General features: G+C 39.8%; 1 pseudogene; it reads left to right on the top strand.

Annotated features, from left to right (window-relative positions):
- Positions 1-3503: 3503 nt before the first annotated feature.
- On the top strand, positions 3504-12453 carry LOC130866968 (polyadenylate-binding protein 2-like; annotated as a pseudogene).
- Positions 12454-16603: the final 4150 nt, after the last annotated feature.

Raw genomic sequence — 16603 nt, 5'->3', positions numbered from 1 at the left:
AGGGAGTGATGGTGTATGTCTTCAATACCAGTACTTATGTGGCAAAAGCAGGTTGAGCTCAGTGTGCTCAAGGTCAGTATGGTCTACAAAGTGATTTCCAGGACAACCAGATTAATACAAAGGAACCATATCATGAAAAAAATGAAAATGAAATGTCTTTTTGCTTCGCCTTGAAAGCCTACATAACATGACTATAAGTATGATTATAATATGTAACTATTAACTTGTAATTTTATTAATTTAAATAGCTTGTAATAGTAATTTTCAGGAAAAGAGATTTATTTTACATCGTAAAGTGACTTGTTGGGCAGAAAACCTTACATAGAGTAAAAATGTAAGCTGGGCGGTGGTGACACATGCCTTTAACCCTAGCACTTTGAGGCAGAGGCAGGCGGATCTCTGTGAGTTCGAGTCCAGCCTGGTCTACAAGAGCTAGTTCCAAGACAGGCTCCAAAACCACAGAGAAACCCTGTCTCAAAAAACCAAAAAAAAAAAAAAAGAGTAAAAATGTATGTACAGTATGTTTTATCAAAAATAACCTTGAATTTCCATGAATATAAAAAATATGTTAAATAAGATTAGCAACATCTACAATATAACAAAAATAATCTCAAATGTATATTAATATACAAAAATCCATACTAATGTAAAATATTTAATAAAAATAGTTTTTTATTTGAAGTCAAATTAGTAATCTATCATTTATCCTATAATTTCTATATCTTCCAATTTTCTATTCAGAACAAGATAATTAAATATTATCTCCTTTGTTTATATTTTTTTACCACTACCCATAGTAACTTGTTACCGCCTCCACCTCAATGATGACATAAATCATGACCTAATGAATGACCAAACTGCTTCCCCCAACTCTTGGGAATATGGGAACCATGCTTTTGAAATTACTTTTTGTTGTCTGTGGGAAATGACATCTATAAGGGTCCCTGAAATAAACCTAGGATAATTTCAATTCATGGGAGAATTGCCTGTATTATCTCTTGTCCAGTCTTTGTGTAATGGGAAAGTGGAGGAATTATCTCAAGTTCTGGCTAGTGTAGTGCATGAGGACCATCTTAGATAGTAATCTTAGAATTGTCGTGAATAATTAATAGTCCAAAGCTGACCTTTGGAAGAGGGTAGTCAGTTTAGTGGCATTACCACACTTTAGGAGGATTCAATGTTGTGGGACCCTAAGCCCGTCTTTAAGATTTTAATGGTCACTGCTAAGAATGATTGTGGTTTACTGTAGAAAACCTATTAAGTGTTGTATGTAGTAAAGCTCAAAGCGGTTAAAAGGAGCATAGTTTTTTATTTATATACAGAATTCGAAAACTTAATTTTAAGTTACTTGATAGAGATTTAGAGCCAAAATCATGAACAGGAATTAAGAAGAAGCCTTTTATTTAAATTAGATTTTAGATGTAGTGCAAACTGATCTTATTCATAAGTCCTGTAGTCAGATAGTAGGGCTGAAAGCTGAAAGATCAGAGAAGCACAGGATCCAGCCACTAGTTCTTAGCTCTATAAAATTCCCAGTCCAATGTGGGAGCCCACATGTGACTCATTTTCCATCTGGAGTCATTTCAGACTTGTTTTTTTTTTTTTTTATTTTTGAGACAGGGTTTCTTCATAGGTTTTTTGGTTCCTGTCCTGGAACTAGCTCTTGTAAACCAGGCTGGCCTCAAATTCACAGAGATCCGCCTGCCACTGCACCCCCCCCCCACGCGAGTGCTGGGATTAAAGGCGTGCGCCACCACCGCCCAGCTGTCATTTCAGACTTAAAGATTCTATTTGAGTCTGAGCATGCCTGCTGTTATTCTTCTAGTAACCTTGAGGACTTTGAATAACATCTGTGTTAGCCAACAGAAAAAGCATTTTGCCCAGCTCAAAAGAGTCTATTTTTTTTCTACTAAGATTTGGGCTAGTGTAGGCGAGCCAGGGGCACTCCTTGTTAGTAATTAGAAGCTGCTTAGCTGAATCAGATAATGCACAGGTTTGAGCTGCCTCCAAGCACAGTGCAGGGAGGTCGGGAGCTGACTGTACTGCTTTTTGATCTGCCTTTTGACTCTGTTTAGTATATATGCTGGCTGAGAAATAAACTCAGGCTGTTTTCTATTGACCTTTCATCCTCTCAGTCTAACCTATGATTCTGTCTTCATTTCTCTTAATCTAACTTTTCCTTAGCCTCAGCATTCCCTCCAAGTGAAGCCCTAGATAAATGTTGTAAGACTCACCAAATGGGATATCCTGTCTCTATAAGTATTCAGAGTGAATGCTGTTTCTACAAAACACTCAATCCTCAGCTCCTCTCTCTTACCAACTTATATTCCTCTCTCTGCCTAGGCATGCCACTTCCTATCTGCAACTCCTTAGTGATAAGATTAAAGATATGAGACACCAGCATTGACTCTACAACAAACTGGTGTGACTACTGTGATTAAAGCTGTGTGTCAGTATTGCCTGGGGTGTAAGGCTGGCCATGGCATCTGTTTAGTTTATGATCTTCAGGCAAGCTTTATTGTTAAAATATAAATGAAAAAATAAAATAAAATAATTAGAAGGAAGCATCTGAGATCAAGAAGAGAAAAGTAAACCTGTTAGTCACCAAAGAGTATAAAAAATATTCTGAGTACAAACTGGAGAAGGTTCATCATTTTCAAAAACAATGAATGATATAATTAAATTATGGTTCACAAAATCAACAATATGGATGACACCATTGACAAAACAAGGCACAAACACAAATCTACACACACACTTACACACACACACACACACACACACATATATATATATATTGATTCTTAAGAACAACAAGGTTCTAATCAAAATCACTGAATCACTGGCCATCACACATCCTGTACACTCCTGTTCTTTCCTTTACCAATAATAGAAAATGGGTTCAGTGAGAAGGGCTGTTTCACCAAAATTTATAATATTCACTTGAAATCTTTTCATGTTTTTACTTTACAGAAAATAGATTTGATTACTAAAAGCATTTCATTCTCTTCTGCTAAAGAAAATGATGTCTGTTAGGATCACTTACCATGGTGTTTCCTAAAATTGGTGATGGAATCCAAGTCTGCACCACAGTGAGGAAATGAAATCTTTTTAAATGGAATTTCAAAAGAATAGATTTTTAAAGAATCAGTGTACATGTAAGTCAACTTGATTTACTCTAACTACTTGGAGTTCCAAGCACTTCTGAAAATAAGGTTATTGCTATTTTTTGTGTATGTTTGCATATTTTTTGTGTATGATATTCTCTATATGATTGCTAGAAGTGATCAAAGCTTCAGGGAGTCAGGAAGATAGAGGAAGAGAATGAGAACTTAAAGGAGCTACGCCGGGTGGTGGTGGTGCACGCCTTTAATCCCAGCACTCGGGAGGCAGAGGCAGGCAGATCTCTGTGAGTTCGAGACCAGCCTGGTCTACAAGAGCTAATTCCAGGACAGGCTCCAAAACCACAGAGAAACCTTGTCTCGAAAAAACCAAAAAAAAAAAAAAAAGAGCTACAAAATGAGGTAGAGAAGCAGATGAATAAGAGTACAACCCCAGGCAATGCTGGCTCAGTGATCACGTCTCTTGAGGAGAAGATGGAGGTTGATGCCAGTTCCATCTATGTTGGCAATGTGGACTATGGTGCAACAGCAGAAGAGCTGGAAACTCACTTTCATGGATGTGGTTTCATTCAACTGTGTTACTACAGTCTGTGACAAATTCAGTGGCATTGCCAAAGGTTTTGCATATATAGAATTCTTAGACAAAGATTCAGTGAGGATTTCCCTGGCTTTAGATGATTCTCTGTTTAGAGGGAGACAGATCAAGGTGATTCCCATCAGCACAACAGACAGGTTACCTGTGTGCCCCATACCGTGCCCAAACTACCAATTACAACAGCTCCCAGTCTGGATTCTACAGTGGTTTAAACAGTTGGCCCTTGGATCAAGAAAAAAATAGAATTTAAAAAAAAAGAAAAGAAAAATGGAAGGTGGAAATTTATTTTCCAAAAAAGATATACTGGACTGGAGGGATGGCTCAGCGGTTAAGAGCATTGCCTGCTCTTCCAAGGGTCCTGAGTTCAATTTCCGGCAACCACATGGTGGCTCACAACCATCTGTAAAGAGGTCTGGTGCCCTCTTCTGGCCTGCAGACATACACGCAGACAGAATATTGTATACATAATAAATAAATAAATAAATAAATAAATATACTGTGGAAGAGGGAGAATCACATAACTAACTGAGGAGAAACCTGCTCTGGGCAGTAGGGCAGGCCCAGGGATTAAGGCAGGGGTGACATATTCCCTCTGGAGATTTAATATGGACACTTCTCAAATGTGCAACCTGCTCCCTATTTTCCTGCTCCACTTCACTCTCTTTGGGCCTGCTCAAGGGTAGGTGGGCATGGATGGTAGGAGGCATTTTTTTTACCTAGAGCTCTGGAGGGCACCAATCTGTTCAGCTTGTTTCCTTCCCTCATCTTCTCTCTGCCTTTTGCAGTCCCTGCCTGCTCCTGATTTTCCAGGTCTAGGCACACGCTACCCTTCTTTCCTCGGGGCCCCTGCCTCTAAAGTTTGTCTGGTACATTTTTTTGGGTTCCTTTTTGTTTATTTCTCTGTCTTGAGTCTTTCTTTGCAGATTTTTGTAGCAGAAAGAACTCACTCACAGTGGATTCAGTGAAAATTCCACTTACCCCTGGGGAAATACACTACTTTGTTTTGGCAAGTTTTGCACTGTTGTTTTTGTTGGTGTTGTTGTTTATCAGGTGTTCTTGTTTAGTTTTATTTTTTGTTTACAATTTTCCCTTTTATTTGCAGGGAATGGGAAGAATTGGGAATAAGGTGGTGGGAGCTGCATTTTGTTTATTTTTTAAACTCAATTACAAGGGATGTGTTTTTTTAAAATAATGTGTTATGAGGAAAGTTGTTTATGAAAAAAAGAAAAACAATTCAAAATTTATTTTCTCCTACATGGTTTATGGCCCAAGAAGAGAATTATGCTCCATCTACCTGCCCAACACAATGCACATCTGAGAAATCTCTGCAGATCAGAAATTCCATTGTTCCCTGGAACTAAACTTCACTGGATCACACCATTGCAGCTAGTGGCAGCATCACATTAAAAGCCTTCTAATCATGCATTGCTAGAAGATCAATATCATCATTTCCTACCAGTTCCTAAACTATTTGTAATCTTTATAACACAAATCTGAAATTGAAATGCAATATTGAGAACTTCTGGAATCTAGACCTTCAGTTTTCTAATTTCTCTTCCCACTGCACACCAAGAGCAGTGTCCATGTGTGTACTCTGGACAATCACCATCATATCCTGAATATCCAGAAACTCCCCTGCCCCAATAAATTCATACACAGGGAGGCTCAGAAGACAAGGGACACTGCCAACATGAACCACATGGACCAACATACCTACAGTCTGCCTCATGATCAGTCCAAGTCACAGCAGAAATGACAGTTCAACAGACCTGAACACCCAACACTCACCATGGTATACCTTGTGATCTTCCTTAATACCTCTACTGCAGAGGCAGAATAGAATCATGGAAAAAACCCACAAACTGCTACTAATACTCCCCATTGCTAACCCTTCCCAGAATTCCTCACAGGCTAGGGCCACCTAGCTTGGCCTCACAATATTAGCAGCTCCTCTATAGGAGGATCAGAGATCAAATGACTCAGACAGCACAGTCCTTCCAGTTCTACCCTCCCAGCCCAGCATACAGTACCCTAGTTTAGAAAGTTTGTATTTAGTACACAAAATTCGACTCTCCTACACCACATCCTGTTTCTCATCCAAAGGACAGGATCCTTTGTGTGCACATTGCATTACACACTCACTTTCCAGTGCAGCCAATCCATTGCCTCAGAGATGGAAAATCCTGAAGACAAACACAGGTCACATTCATAAAAGAATCACTGTTCCTGTGTAACTGTGGTTACTTTGTAAGTGTTGTTAAAGAAAAACAAACCATGAATTAGAAAACAATCAGGATCATGTTAGGGATTGGAGGGAGGAAAGACAATGTGAATATGATGTAGTTTTAATCTCAAAAATTATTTTGAAAAGTTGAAATAGGCTAAAAGCCATGTCTTCCAGAGACTATGGATTTGTATTAGAGCACAATAAATATTTGTCATGTATTTTCCATAAAGATGAAGATCTTAATCCAGAAAAGTAACAGTCCTGTTAACCAGGGACACTATATTTTACCCAGATCATCTATTTTTGATGAACTATTGTAATATCACAATTAGGTTTCAAGATAAGGTCAGTCCCACACCCAGATTGCCATTGTCTGTGGATTGAAAACAATGGTCAATCAGGATAATAATACAGCATCACAAATGATCAATCAGGGCTACCTGATTCCACATAAGTAATCTCAGTTGAAGGAGGAAAGCTCTAACGCTCAAGGCCAACATCTCACCTCCTGCACTGTCTCCACCAGCTTCAAAGTTGGTCATTGAGTTCAATTCTTATACCAATCCCTCTTCATTTCTAAGTCCCCAACAAAAGCCAGAATGATTAGCAGACACTCATTATCTGCTCTATTTTTCTTTCTCACTGACTAGTGGAGGACAAACCTGGAAGGAGTTGCAGGACTGTCTTCCCAGAACTGGCAACAGAGGCAGGATTAGGTGTTCAAAATAATTCTCAATTACAGAGCAACAGGCAAGCCTAGAGTATAGGAGACATTGCTCTACATAGAAATCAACATAACTTGAAAGAAATGAAATGAAACTATCAATGACTTAAAAACATTGGAGAAAAGAAACAGAGATAACAGCAGCAATACACTTAAAGAAAGTTTTGAAACTGATACCAAAAAGTGATTTTTAATGTGATGTTAATAATGCACTTTTAGCTGGGCAGTGGTGGTACATGCTTTTAATCCCAGCACTCAGAAGCAGAAGCAGGCAGATCTTTGTGAGTTTGAGGTCAGCCTGGTCTACAAGAGCTAGTTCCAGGACAGGCTCCAAAGCTACAGAGAAACCCTCTCTCAATGCTCCAAAAATGCACTTTTGAGATTAAATAAAATTTTCTATATTGACTTTAAAAAAGAGTAGGCTAGGGCTGGAGAGATGGCTCAGCAGTTAAGACCATTGCCTGCTCTTCCAAAGGTCCTGAGTTCAATTCCAAGCAACCACATGATGGCTCACAACCATCTGTAATGAAGTCTGGTGCCTTCTTCTGACCTGAAGGCATACACACAGACAGAACATTGTATACATAAAAAATAAATAAGTATTTTTTAAAAAAGAGTAGGCTAAGAGAGACTTATATACATCTAATCTACATGGGAAGTATAAAGTATAAAAAGACAAGATCTCCTGAGTAAATCAGGTACATGGGGACCTTGGGAGAGGGTTGAATGGGGGAGTTGAGAAGCAGGAAGTGAAGCAAAGAAAATTGTAGAGCTCAATAAATTTCAATTAAAAAAAATATCGATCATATCTGCAGAAGATAGTTGCCTAATTGCAAATTCAATGTTCCTTGACTCAAGATAACCTTCCTAATCTGGACCCCCACACAAGATGGTCTGTGTTCATTCACATGACATTAATTTACACATGGTGGGCAATTACAAACCTCTCTTGCTACCATAGTCAGGCCCTTTTTCATAGTGGTGGCTCCAACAACTGATTGCCTATGCTGTGCCCCCTGCAGTGCACACAATAATCTATTCTTCCTATTGTGGTCTGAGGAGAGAAGAAATGTTCCATATGTAAATCCTTTTCCCGTGGCTGCATTGGCAATCAACTACATGGCTCAAATGCATTATTTTATTTTATTTTATTTTATTTTATTTTAATGTATTGGTTTTGTTTGGGACAGGGTATCTCTGTAGCTTTCATGTATGTCCAGGAACTAGTTCTTGTAGACTCTGTGTGCACCACTACTACCAGGCAAATACATAATTTTAAAACTGTAAATTGGTATAGTCATTTAAGAACTTTGAAGGTGTAATATAGAGGACACTCAAGGTTGCCCAGGACAGCAACAGACAGGGACCAAGGCCACCTGAGTCAACATAACAGAAGTTGTCTCAGAAACAATATTAATATTGGGATGTAAATGCAGCTCTTCTAGAATTAATATGACTTTCTACTGAGAAATCACAATACACATTCAGAAGATTAATAAAGAAAAGTCTCTTTAATGAAGTTATGCATTGATCTCTGTCCAATGCTCAACGGGACCTAGCTTAGACAGATTTTGCATTCAATATATGCTGTTATCTATAAGTATCCCTTAGAATAATGGTCCAGATTATACTCTGAACAATTGAAATAGAAGCAAGCAACTTGCCAGTCGAAATATTTAGGCAAAAGTATTCTCAGAATATTCTCTTAAGTACGCCAATGACCTGTTACAGCAGGTCATTCTTCACTGACAGGGTTCTAATGTGAAGATCACGAGGGAGGAGAAAGACTGGACTGGACAAGTAAAAGATAAATAAGATAGGGTGGGGAGGTGGTGCAGAAGATACCTCCCATACGTGAAGAAAAATAGCATCTTACAGGGGAAGTGGTGGGGCTCACCTTTAATCCCTGCGCTCAGGGATTTTTCGAGATGGGGTTTCTCAGTAGCTTTGGAGCCTGTCCTGGAACTCTTATAGACCAGGCTGGCTTTGAACGCAAAGAAATTCACCCGCCTCTGCCTCAAGAGTGCTGGAATTAAAGGTGTGTACCACCACCACCTGACAGTGACTTTTTATTTTTAAATCAGTGATGGCTTCTTTGAAATGGTTTGGAGTCAAATATCTGGACAATCCTGGTGAACAATGTATACCCGGGCATTCTAATCTCTACCAGCCCTAATTAGCAAATACCTAAAGTCTCGGTGTTTTAGATGCAGTTCTCCCTCTGCTAAATTCTACTTTGTAAGACTTAATTATTTTTTAAGCATTGTTCAATCTATTGTATCACCAATTCTACTCTTCTACATTTTGGTACAGTAGTGGAAAGCTACACAACGTGAGATGCCTTTGATAACTTCCACAAATTTAAATATAAATTCAGATCATATTTAAAGCTTAAATGCAAAGTGCTTGATATCGAGAAGATATTGGAGATTCTAGGCTTCTCTGAGTTTTGCAACTTGTTTCCATAAATGCATGAACCCTGTTGAAGTTGACTAGGAAAGTGTTTTTACACACAACTTCCTGCTCTCAATACTCTAAGGAGAGGAAGCCACAGAGCAAAGTTATTCAGAGGCCTGCCCCTAGGTTCAGGAGTTATCAGGAACCACGAGGAACTTCACATACAGGGAATATGGCGACAGGTTCCCACCAATGGAGATAACACCATAGTGTCTTCTGCACCTTGCCCTCTGCTCCTCCCCATCAGGAGACAGCATTTCCTCACTCACCATGTGGTGCTTCTCCATTTTGCCAAAGTTCTCAGTGCGTCATCTCCCTGCAACAGCAACTGCACCCGAGAACAGGAATCCACTGGCGCCAGCTCCTCTTCAAAGCCAAGACTGAAGATGGCTGCCGGGAAGAGACCTGCACTGCTTCTGACTGGCAGGTCACCTGGAGTGCATGATTGGCTAGTGAGTCCTGAGTGACAAGAGCACCTCCCATTGGTATATAGTGTGCTTAAAGAGACAGAATACTGGTTCCTGTTCAATCCATTCACCCTAATAGAGAACTTCTCCAGATCTGAGAATATATGCATTTCAATAGCACTTGCCCCTGGATACAAATGCAATCAATGTCATTTTAATGCACTCCTAGGAACTTTCCCTTTTTCTTCCAGCACACTATGTGACTAGTAAGGTGCACTGTGCTAGGTGGGTGGAGTAATTTCCTCTCCCACAGAGGTAAGGATGCCTAGAATACTAAGAATTAAAGAGAGTTTTAAAGTTACAAAATGAAATATTTGTTCTGTGGCTTCATTCTGAGGTCAGATGAACTGAAGGTACTTTTTACATGGTTTTCACAGGGATTTTACACAAAAGGAAAGAGAAAAGCAGGAGCCAGATCTCGAGCTAAATGCTTGGTCTTTTCCTCATTGGAAAGCTGGATAATCGCTCCATTGCTTTACTGGTTTTGTTCCCTAAATTCAAAGCAAATGCCGGGCAAATGAATAATAATAAAAAGAGTAATTTTCATGGCAATTTGAATATGTAGAGAATAATGGAGCTAGAAAGAATATCTTCAGGAGCACTATTGTTAGCCAGCACATCTCCCTCCATAGTCAGGTGAATAAAATATACAACTGCAGTATTTAAGATTCTCTACATCAACAGGACTGGTAGAATGAATCTCACCATATATGTAAAAAGTGGGCTTATCAGAATGTCTCACAAGGTTTTGTCCAGGTAACTTAAGAATAGCTGCCTAGGCCGGGCGGTGGTGGCGCACGCCTTTAATCCCAGCACTCGGGAGGCAGAGGCAGGCGGATCTCTGGGAGTTCGAGGCCAGCCTGGTCTACAAGAGCTAGTTCCAGGACAGGCACCAAAGCTACAGAGAAACCCTGTCTCGAAAAACCAAAAAAAAAAAAAAAAAAAAAAAAAGAATAGCTGCCTACCAATGGCAATTGAAGAATCCAATAGCTTGCTTCTCAGCCTTTTGTCTAAGGTCAAGTGAAGAATCTAGTAGTTGTTCTGCCCACAAGGCTCTGTGAGTCAGATGGTTTTAAGTATTCATCAAAATTACAATGAAGTAGGCTCTAATGCTAGTAAAGGAATGAGCTTGGTAGCCTGAGCTAGAGCACAGAGGCAAAACAGAGACTTTTCTTTTTCAAAATACTTTATATGTGACTGCTGCTACCAGAATGTAAGATGCTGATTAAGTTGGGCCATAGTCTTTGTTGGATTCAGTTATTGTGTGTGTGTGATTTCAAAATAGGATATTTCTGTGTAGTAGTGGGACTCATTCTGTAGGCCAGTCAGGTCTCAAATGCAGAAAATCCCACTATCTCTGCTCAAGAGTGTTGGTGTTAAGACTTTGCACAGACATGGGTGGGAGAGATGGCTCACTGGTTACGTGTGTACAAACACCAAGCAGCTTAATGTGTGTCCTATCATCTGAAATTATACAGATTAATGGAGAATTTTCCCATTTCAAAAACCTTTAAGTAAAATCTCTCTCAGGTATAATCAATTCTTTTTGTGTATCAGATAATCCCAGAGGTAGTCAGTTTTAACTACCAAAAATAGCCAGTCATTTCAACAGCCAAGACAGAAGAAATGATAAAAAAATTCTTGCCTGCAGGAGGCACAAAGAGTGTGGGAATTGTTTGCCAAACAATATTGTTCCTCAACAAATGAAGCATGGAGATTTTACGTAGGGAGTCTGAACATGCTCATGTATCATCTCCCTTTCCTTAAGCATGCTCAGTTAACAAGTCCACTTCTAACCATAATCACAATGTAAAAGCAGAGACATTTAGGGACATTCTTACATCGAAATCATGTAGGAACAAATGTAAATTAGACAAATGATGGAAAGAAATGCCTCTGCCATGTTCATACTGTACCATAAGGTCTTGCTTGAAATTCAAGTAGATGACAGTGAAAAGTCGACTATCAATCTTGATGCATATTCTGAAAGATAACATTACCAAAAACATAATTTTCACAAACACAAAAAAATAGTGAACACAAAACCAGAAAACTTCAAGGAAAAGTCACCTAACAGCCCTCTATACAGTGCTTCTGGAGGAGCAGTTATAGTGATTTCTATTAATCTCAGAGAAAGCTGCTTTTGCTCTGAGAAGGCTGACTAGGTAGAAGGCCACAGCTGCTACACAGTCTACAGACAAAAAAAATTTACACAACCCAGGAAAACAAGAAATCTGAATAACATCCAAAAAAAGGAGCACTGGAGAATTGGAACAATATTACCTCTTAAATTCATTCCAAATATCTGCCACTGCTGCCCATAAAAGCATTTACAAAAATAAATATACTCAAATATGCACGCACATACTATTAATTCAATTCACTGGGAAAAACCGAACATTTGACAGTGGGTCAATGAAATTAATTGGCACAAGTGAGAAATGTTAAGTCTGGAACATAGCCTCCAGTCTCTGGCATTCATCTCAGCACCCCCTGCATGAGGAGTTGCATTAGCCTGGACTACAAATCCCAGCATACCAGGTACAACCCCTCCCCCAGGGAGGGGTCAGAACCTCTCCAACAGTGTATTTAGGTATGATCCTAGAGGAGAAACACTTAGTTTCCAGTTTGCATAGGCTCCTCCCTCTCGCCACCCCCACCACCCCCCTCCCCACCCCCATCCTGTCTCCCAACATGGGAACAGTCATCAGAGGGCGCTGTACTTAATAAAATGATGGACATTTTGATTTGGTTTCATTTAACCTAATTGGGCTTCTATGTGCTAGGATTTTTTTCTTAACACGAAGGAAACACAGAGCAAACAACAAATATTCTTAGGAGTTTATTAGAGGGGACGTGCACAGGCCTGGGAAGTCAGTGTGCAGAGAGGGAGGAAGATGGCTCATCCAGCTTTGACAAGCTGTCTGGTGCATGCACACGGGGGTTGACATGGCTACATCATATGCAGATGATGGGGCTCATGCAAGCAGGGAAGGGCTTAACTGAGTAATATGTGGATCATGCAGGAGGCAGCCTTTAACATCCCTGGGTGCCTGAGGGCTTGTCTGTCCCTGTATGACCGCTAGAACCTAGGAGTATCAACTATGTAATGGCTTAAACCATTACAGTCACCACCTTACCAGGTGATGTGAAGTGCCCATCATGAGCTGGGTATTTCTAGATCTATCAAGTTATAAAATAGGACATTTACTGCTGCAACCTGTTATCAAATGGAAGTGGTATATAGAAATCAGGACAAAGTAGGTCCTGAAGACGCAAGGAAGATACATGAAGAGATGGCCAACTTCCAACGGTTTCTACTCCTGTTACTATGCCTTCTGCTGTCAATAATACACCTATAGTCTATTCCCTATGATTGGTTGAATGAGAAAGAGATGACTAGGTCCTGGCTGATGGTTCAATACACTATGCACGAACCATCCAGAATTAGACGGCTGCAGGATTACAGTCCCTGTCTGGGACAACCCTGAAAGATGCTTGTGAAAGGAAATGTTCACAGTGGGCAGAAAATCAAAGAATACACATTTCAATGTGGTTTATTTGGAAGGAGAGATGGTCTAATCGACAACTAGCAATGAACTGATTGATGGACTTTATCCAGTGGTTAGACTGGATGCTGAGGGATTAGTAAAGAGCATGATTAGAAAATTGGTGAGAGAAGACATCTGAGGAAGAAGAATGTGAATATCTCTGTGAAAGGGAAAGGGGTATAAAGATCATTTTATTCCATGTAAATGCTGATCAAAAGGTTCATTCAGCTGAGGAGGAGTTCAAAACTCATTGAGACAGAATGACTCTTCCATGTACAGTCAGCCTCTTTTCCCAGTTATTCATGTCAGTGTCCATGGGCCCATGACCAAAGTGGCCACATTGCCAAAATGGGAGATAGGCATGGGTTCAAGAACATGGACTTGAACTCATCATGGCTGACTTAGCCACGGTTTTGCTGAGTTGCCATATTATGCATTAGCACAGACCAAAACTTAGCCCCATGTATGACAACATTACTAGAGTGACCGGCCACCAACCTACTGGCAGGTTGACTACACTGGAAAACTTCCTCTGTGAAAAGGACATTTGGGCTGGGCGGTGGTGGCACACACCTTTAATCCCAGCACTCGGGAGGCAGAGGCAGGCGGATCTCTGTGAGTTTGAGGCCAGCCTGGTCTACAAGAGCTAGTTCCAGGACAGGCACCAAAGCTACAGAGAAACCCTGTCTCTAAAAACCAAAAAAAAAAAAAGAAAAAAAGAAAAAAAAGTAAAGGACATTTGGGCTTCAAATGCTCTTAAACCAACAGACTAAAGAAAGAATAACAACTTTAGGCAGAGTGATATATCCAGATTAGCATGGGGAAATTGGATTGTCTCATCACAACAGAGATAAGAAGGATAATATGTCCAGAATACAGGAGATCTTTTAGGGCATCTCCTTGTGATACCAGACTTGCCATTAAGACAAATGAGAAAAAAAAAACAATATAATCCAATAAGTATGACAAACATCACATGCCCATCAGGAATGAAGGCATGGGTCATTTCTCTAGGAAAAGACCCAAGACCTTGCGAAGTGCTTGCAGAGGTTGGGAGAAATACAGAATGGGCAGCAGAGTATGGCAGTTCTAAATACTATCTAAAGTCACATAACTATTGCAGCAATGAAACTTTAACTGATATGAGTGTTTCTGTTGTATTTTGTTGATAATGCATTTCTAAAGTTATTTCTATGTCCTTTAAATTTCCTCATCATATGTTGCAACATCAATTAAGAGAATATTTGTGGTTATCAGAAGTTTGAGATACTAGAATTATATCCTCCATGAGACATTGCCACTATTCTAAATATATAATCATTTGTGTTTGACATAATTATGTTATGTTTAGTCATAATTACAATCCTGTTATTGATTTTCATTTGGAAATTAATAAGGTGATATGATTGTATGTCATGTTGACAATGGATAGACTATGACAGCTGTTCTTGGTTTTCACTTTATTATATCAGGAATGAACTACAATTCCAAACTGGAGGGCACAGCTGTGATCTGTACCTTAAGGGAAGAGGACAACAGGCCAATGATCCAAATAGTAAGGATGGATGACACTCAACTTTGATCTAGGCCTTGAAGCTAGAAGGCACACCTTCAATTTGTGTCACACCTTCTGCTGGAAGGACAATGGAAGAAGAAAGATGGGGTATTATTTCTCTCTACCAGGGGGCCTTGAGTGCCAGGCTCAGTGTCCCCAGAGTGTTTAGGATTGGATGTGTACAGCAGGCAAGGACCTGAGTGTAAAAGTTAAACTGAAGTACATTACCTCTGTGTCTTCTTTATTTTTCATGCAAGGGGAAAGAAATGAAGTGAAGAAGAAGGGGAAAGAAAAGAAAAGAAGGAGAAGGAGAAGAAAGGAGAGTAAGGAGAAGAAGTAGAAGTAGTGAGGAGAAGAAGAGTAAGAGTAAGGGCTGGTCTCCATGAGGTTTCTAGTCTTTACAGACATGGTTGGAATATTCCCCAAGCAAGAACAATGATAATAGGCATATCAGAATGACAAAAACAGGCAGGTAGAACCAGACAAAGCAGTACTCCTGACCAGGTGACCTGACCCAGGAAAGAAAGTGCCAGCATTCAAGGGGAAGTACCTGACATTCCAAACCATTAGATAAAGTTAATAAACATGCCTAAATCCTGGATTCACCCATTCTCCTTATCTAATCTCTTTGTGATAACCAGTTTTGGGAATGTCCAGATTTGTTTTTTAGCAAAGGTGGAGCATGCTGTCTTACTGCTCAATGCCTGCCTTCTATAGAAATTTCTATGTGGTCTGTTAGAGGGTAAATTTCTGGCACTGACAAATGTCAATTTGACTGTTAGAAAAAGGAATGAATGTTATCACTCTAAAGCCCACTGGTGTGGGGAAGCAAGGTCACAACATTGCCCTGCAGAGTCACACTGCTGAGGTGTTTTGGGAGCAAATCCCATTTCAAAGGGAAGAATCATGGCTTCACAAAGTTAACAAAGACAGGTACAATAGTGACTTTTCCAAAAGAGAAGTGTTCCCGCAGCTCAGCAAAATAGGTTGTTCCATGTTTGGGTGGATGTATACACTTCCTGTGGATATGCCTAGTGCTCTGTCACATGTGCATTTCCTGTATTGTTGTGGGGTCTTCAACATTTCTGCATTCCCTCACCTTGTCAGCACAGGTTTCTTTCATTGTCATTGAAGTCTACTTCTTTGGAATTCCAGCATATACACAAAACAGCTGAGACACCCAGTCTTGTGCATCTGAGTTAGATTCTTGAACCTTCCTTTCACTGACAGCCATTTTTGGACTGCACTCTGAAAGTTATTCCCCCCAAAATCCCCACATGATCACAGATAGATAGATAGATAGATAGATAGATAGATAGATAGATAGATAGATAGATAGATGAATGGAGAGAGATTTGGTCCATAAGTTCTATGACTCTAGAGAACCCTAACTAATATACTGTGATTTTTAGCCAATTAAATTTTTAAACTAGGTTTCTAATTTTTCTATTTATACTCTGTTGGACCAGAAGTCCAATCATCAGGGAGGAGTTGCTGCAGACACCACTCACAAAGCCTCAATTGATGCAAAAGCAAGAGGATTTTTATTCTGTCATGACAGGGTCCTTCAAATTCAGGATATGAAGGACATCTGATAGATGTTACAGTCCATCATTTAAAGCAAAAAGCCACAGACAGAAGGGAGGAACCTGTAGGTTGTTTTCCAAGTTATTGGATTGGCTTATTCAAAGGGTTACTAGCAATGATTGGTCTATTCCAGGGCAGGAGAATAGCTTCATGGTCAGGTGATAAGGGAGAGCATCTCTGTGGTCTTCCTGACCTTGTTCTAGTGACTAAATCAATACATCAGGAACTGAGTCAACATCTGTGGGTTGTCTTTGCCTCAATTCCCAGAACGGAGTTATGTTTCAAGATTATTCACAAGGACATAGGAAGATAAGCAGT

This window comes from Chionomys nivalis, chromosome 26 (assembly GCF_950005125.1).
Source record: "Chionomys nivalis chromosome 26, mChiNiv1.1, whole genome shotgun sequence".
Lineage (NCBI taxonomy): Eukaryota > Metazoa > Chordata > Mammalia > Rodentia > Cricetidae > Chionomys > Chionomys nivalis.
The sequence above is the reverse complement of the archived record's forward strand: the minus strand, read 5'-3'. Positions and strand labels throughout refer to the sequence as shown.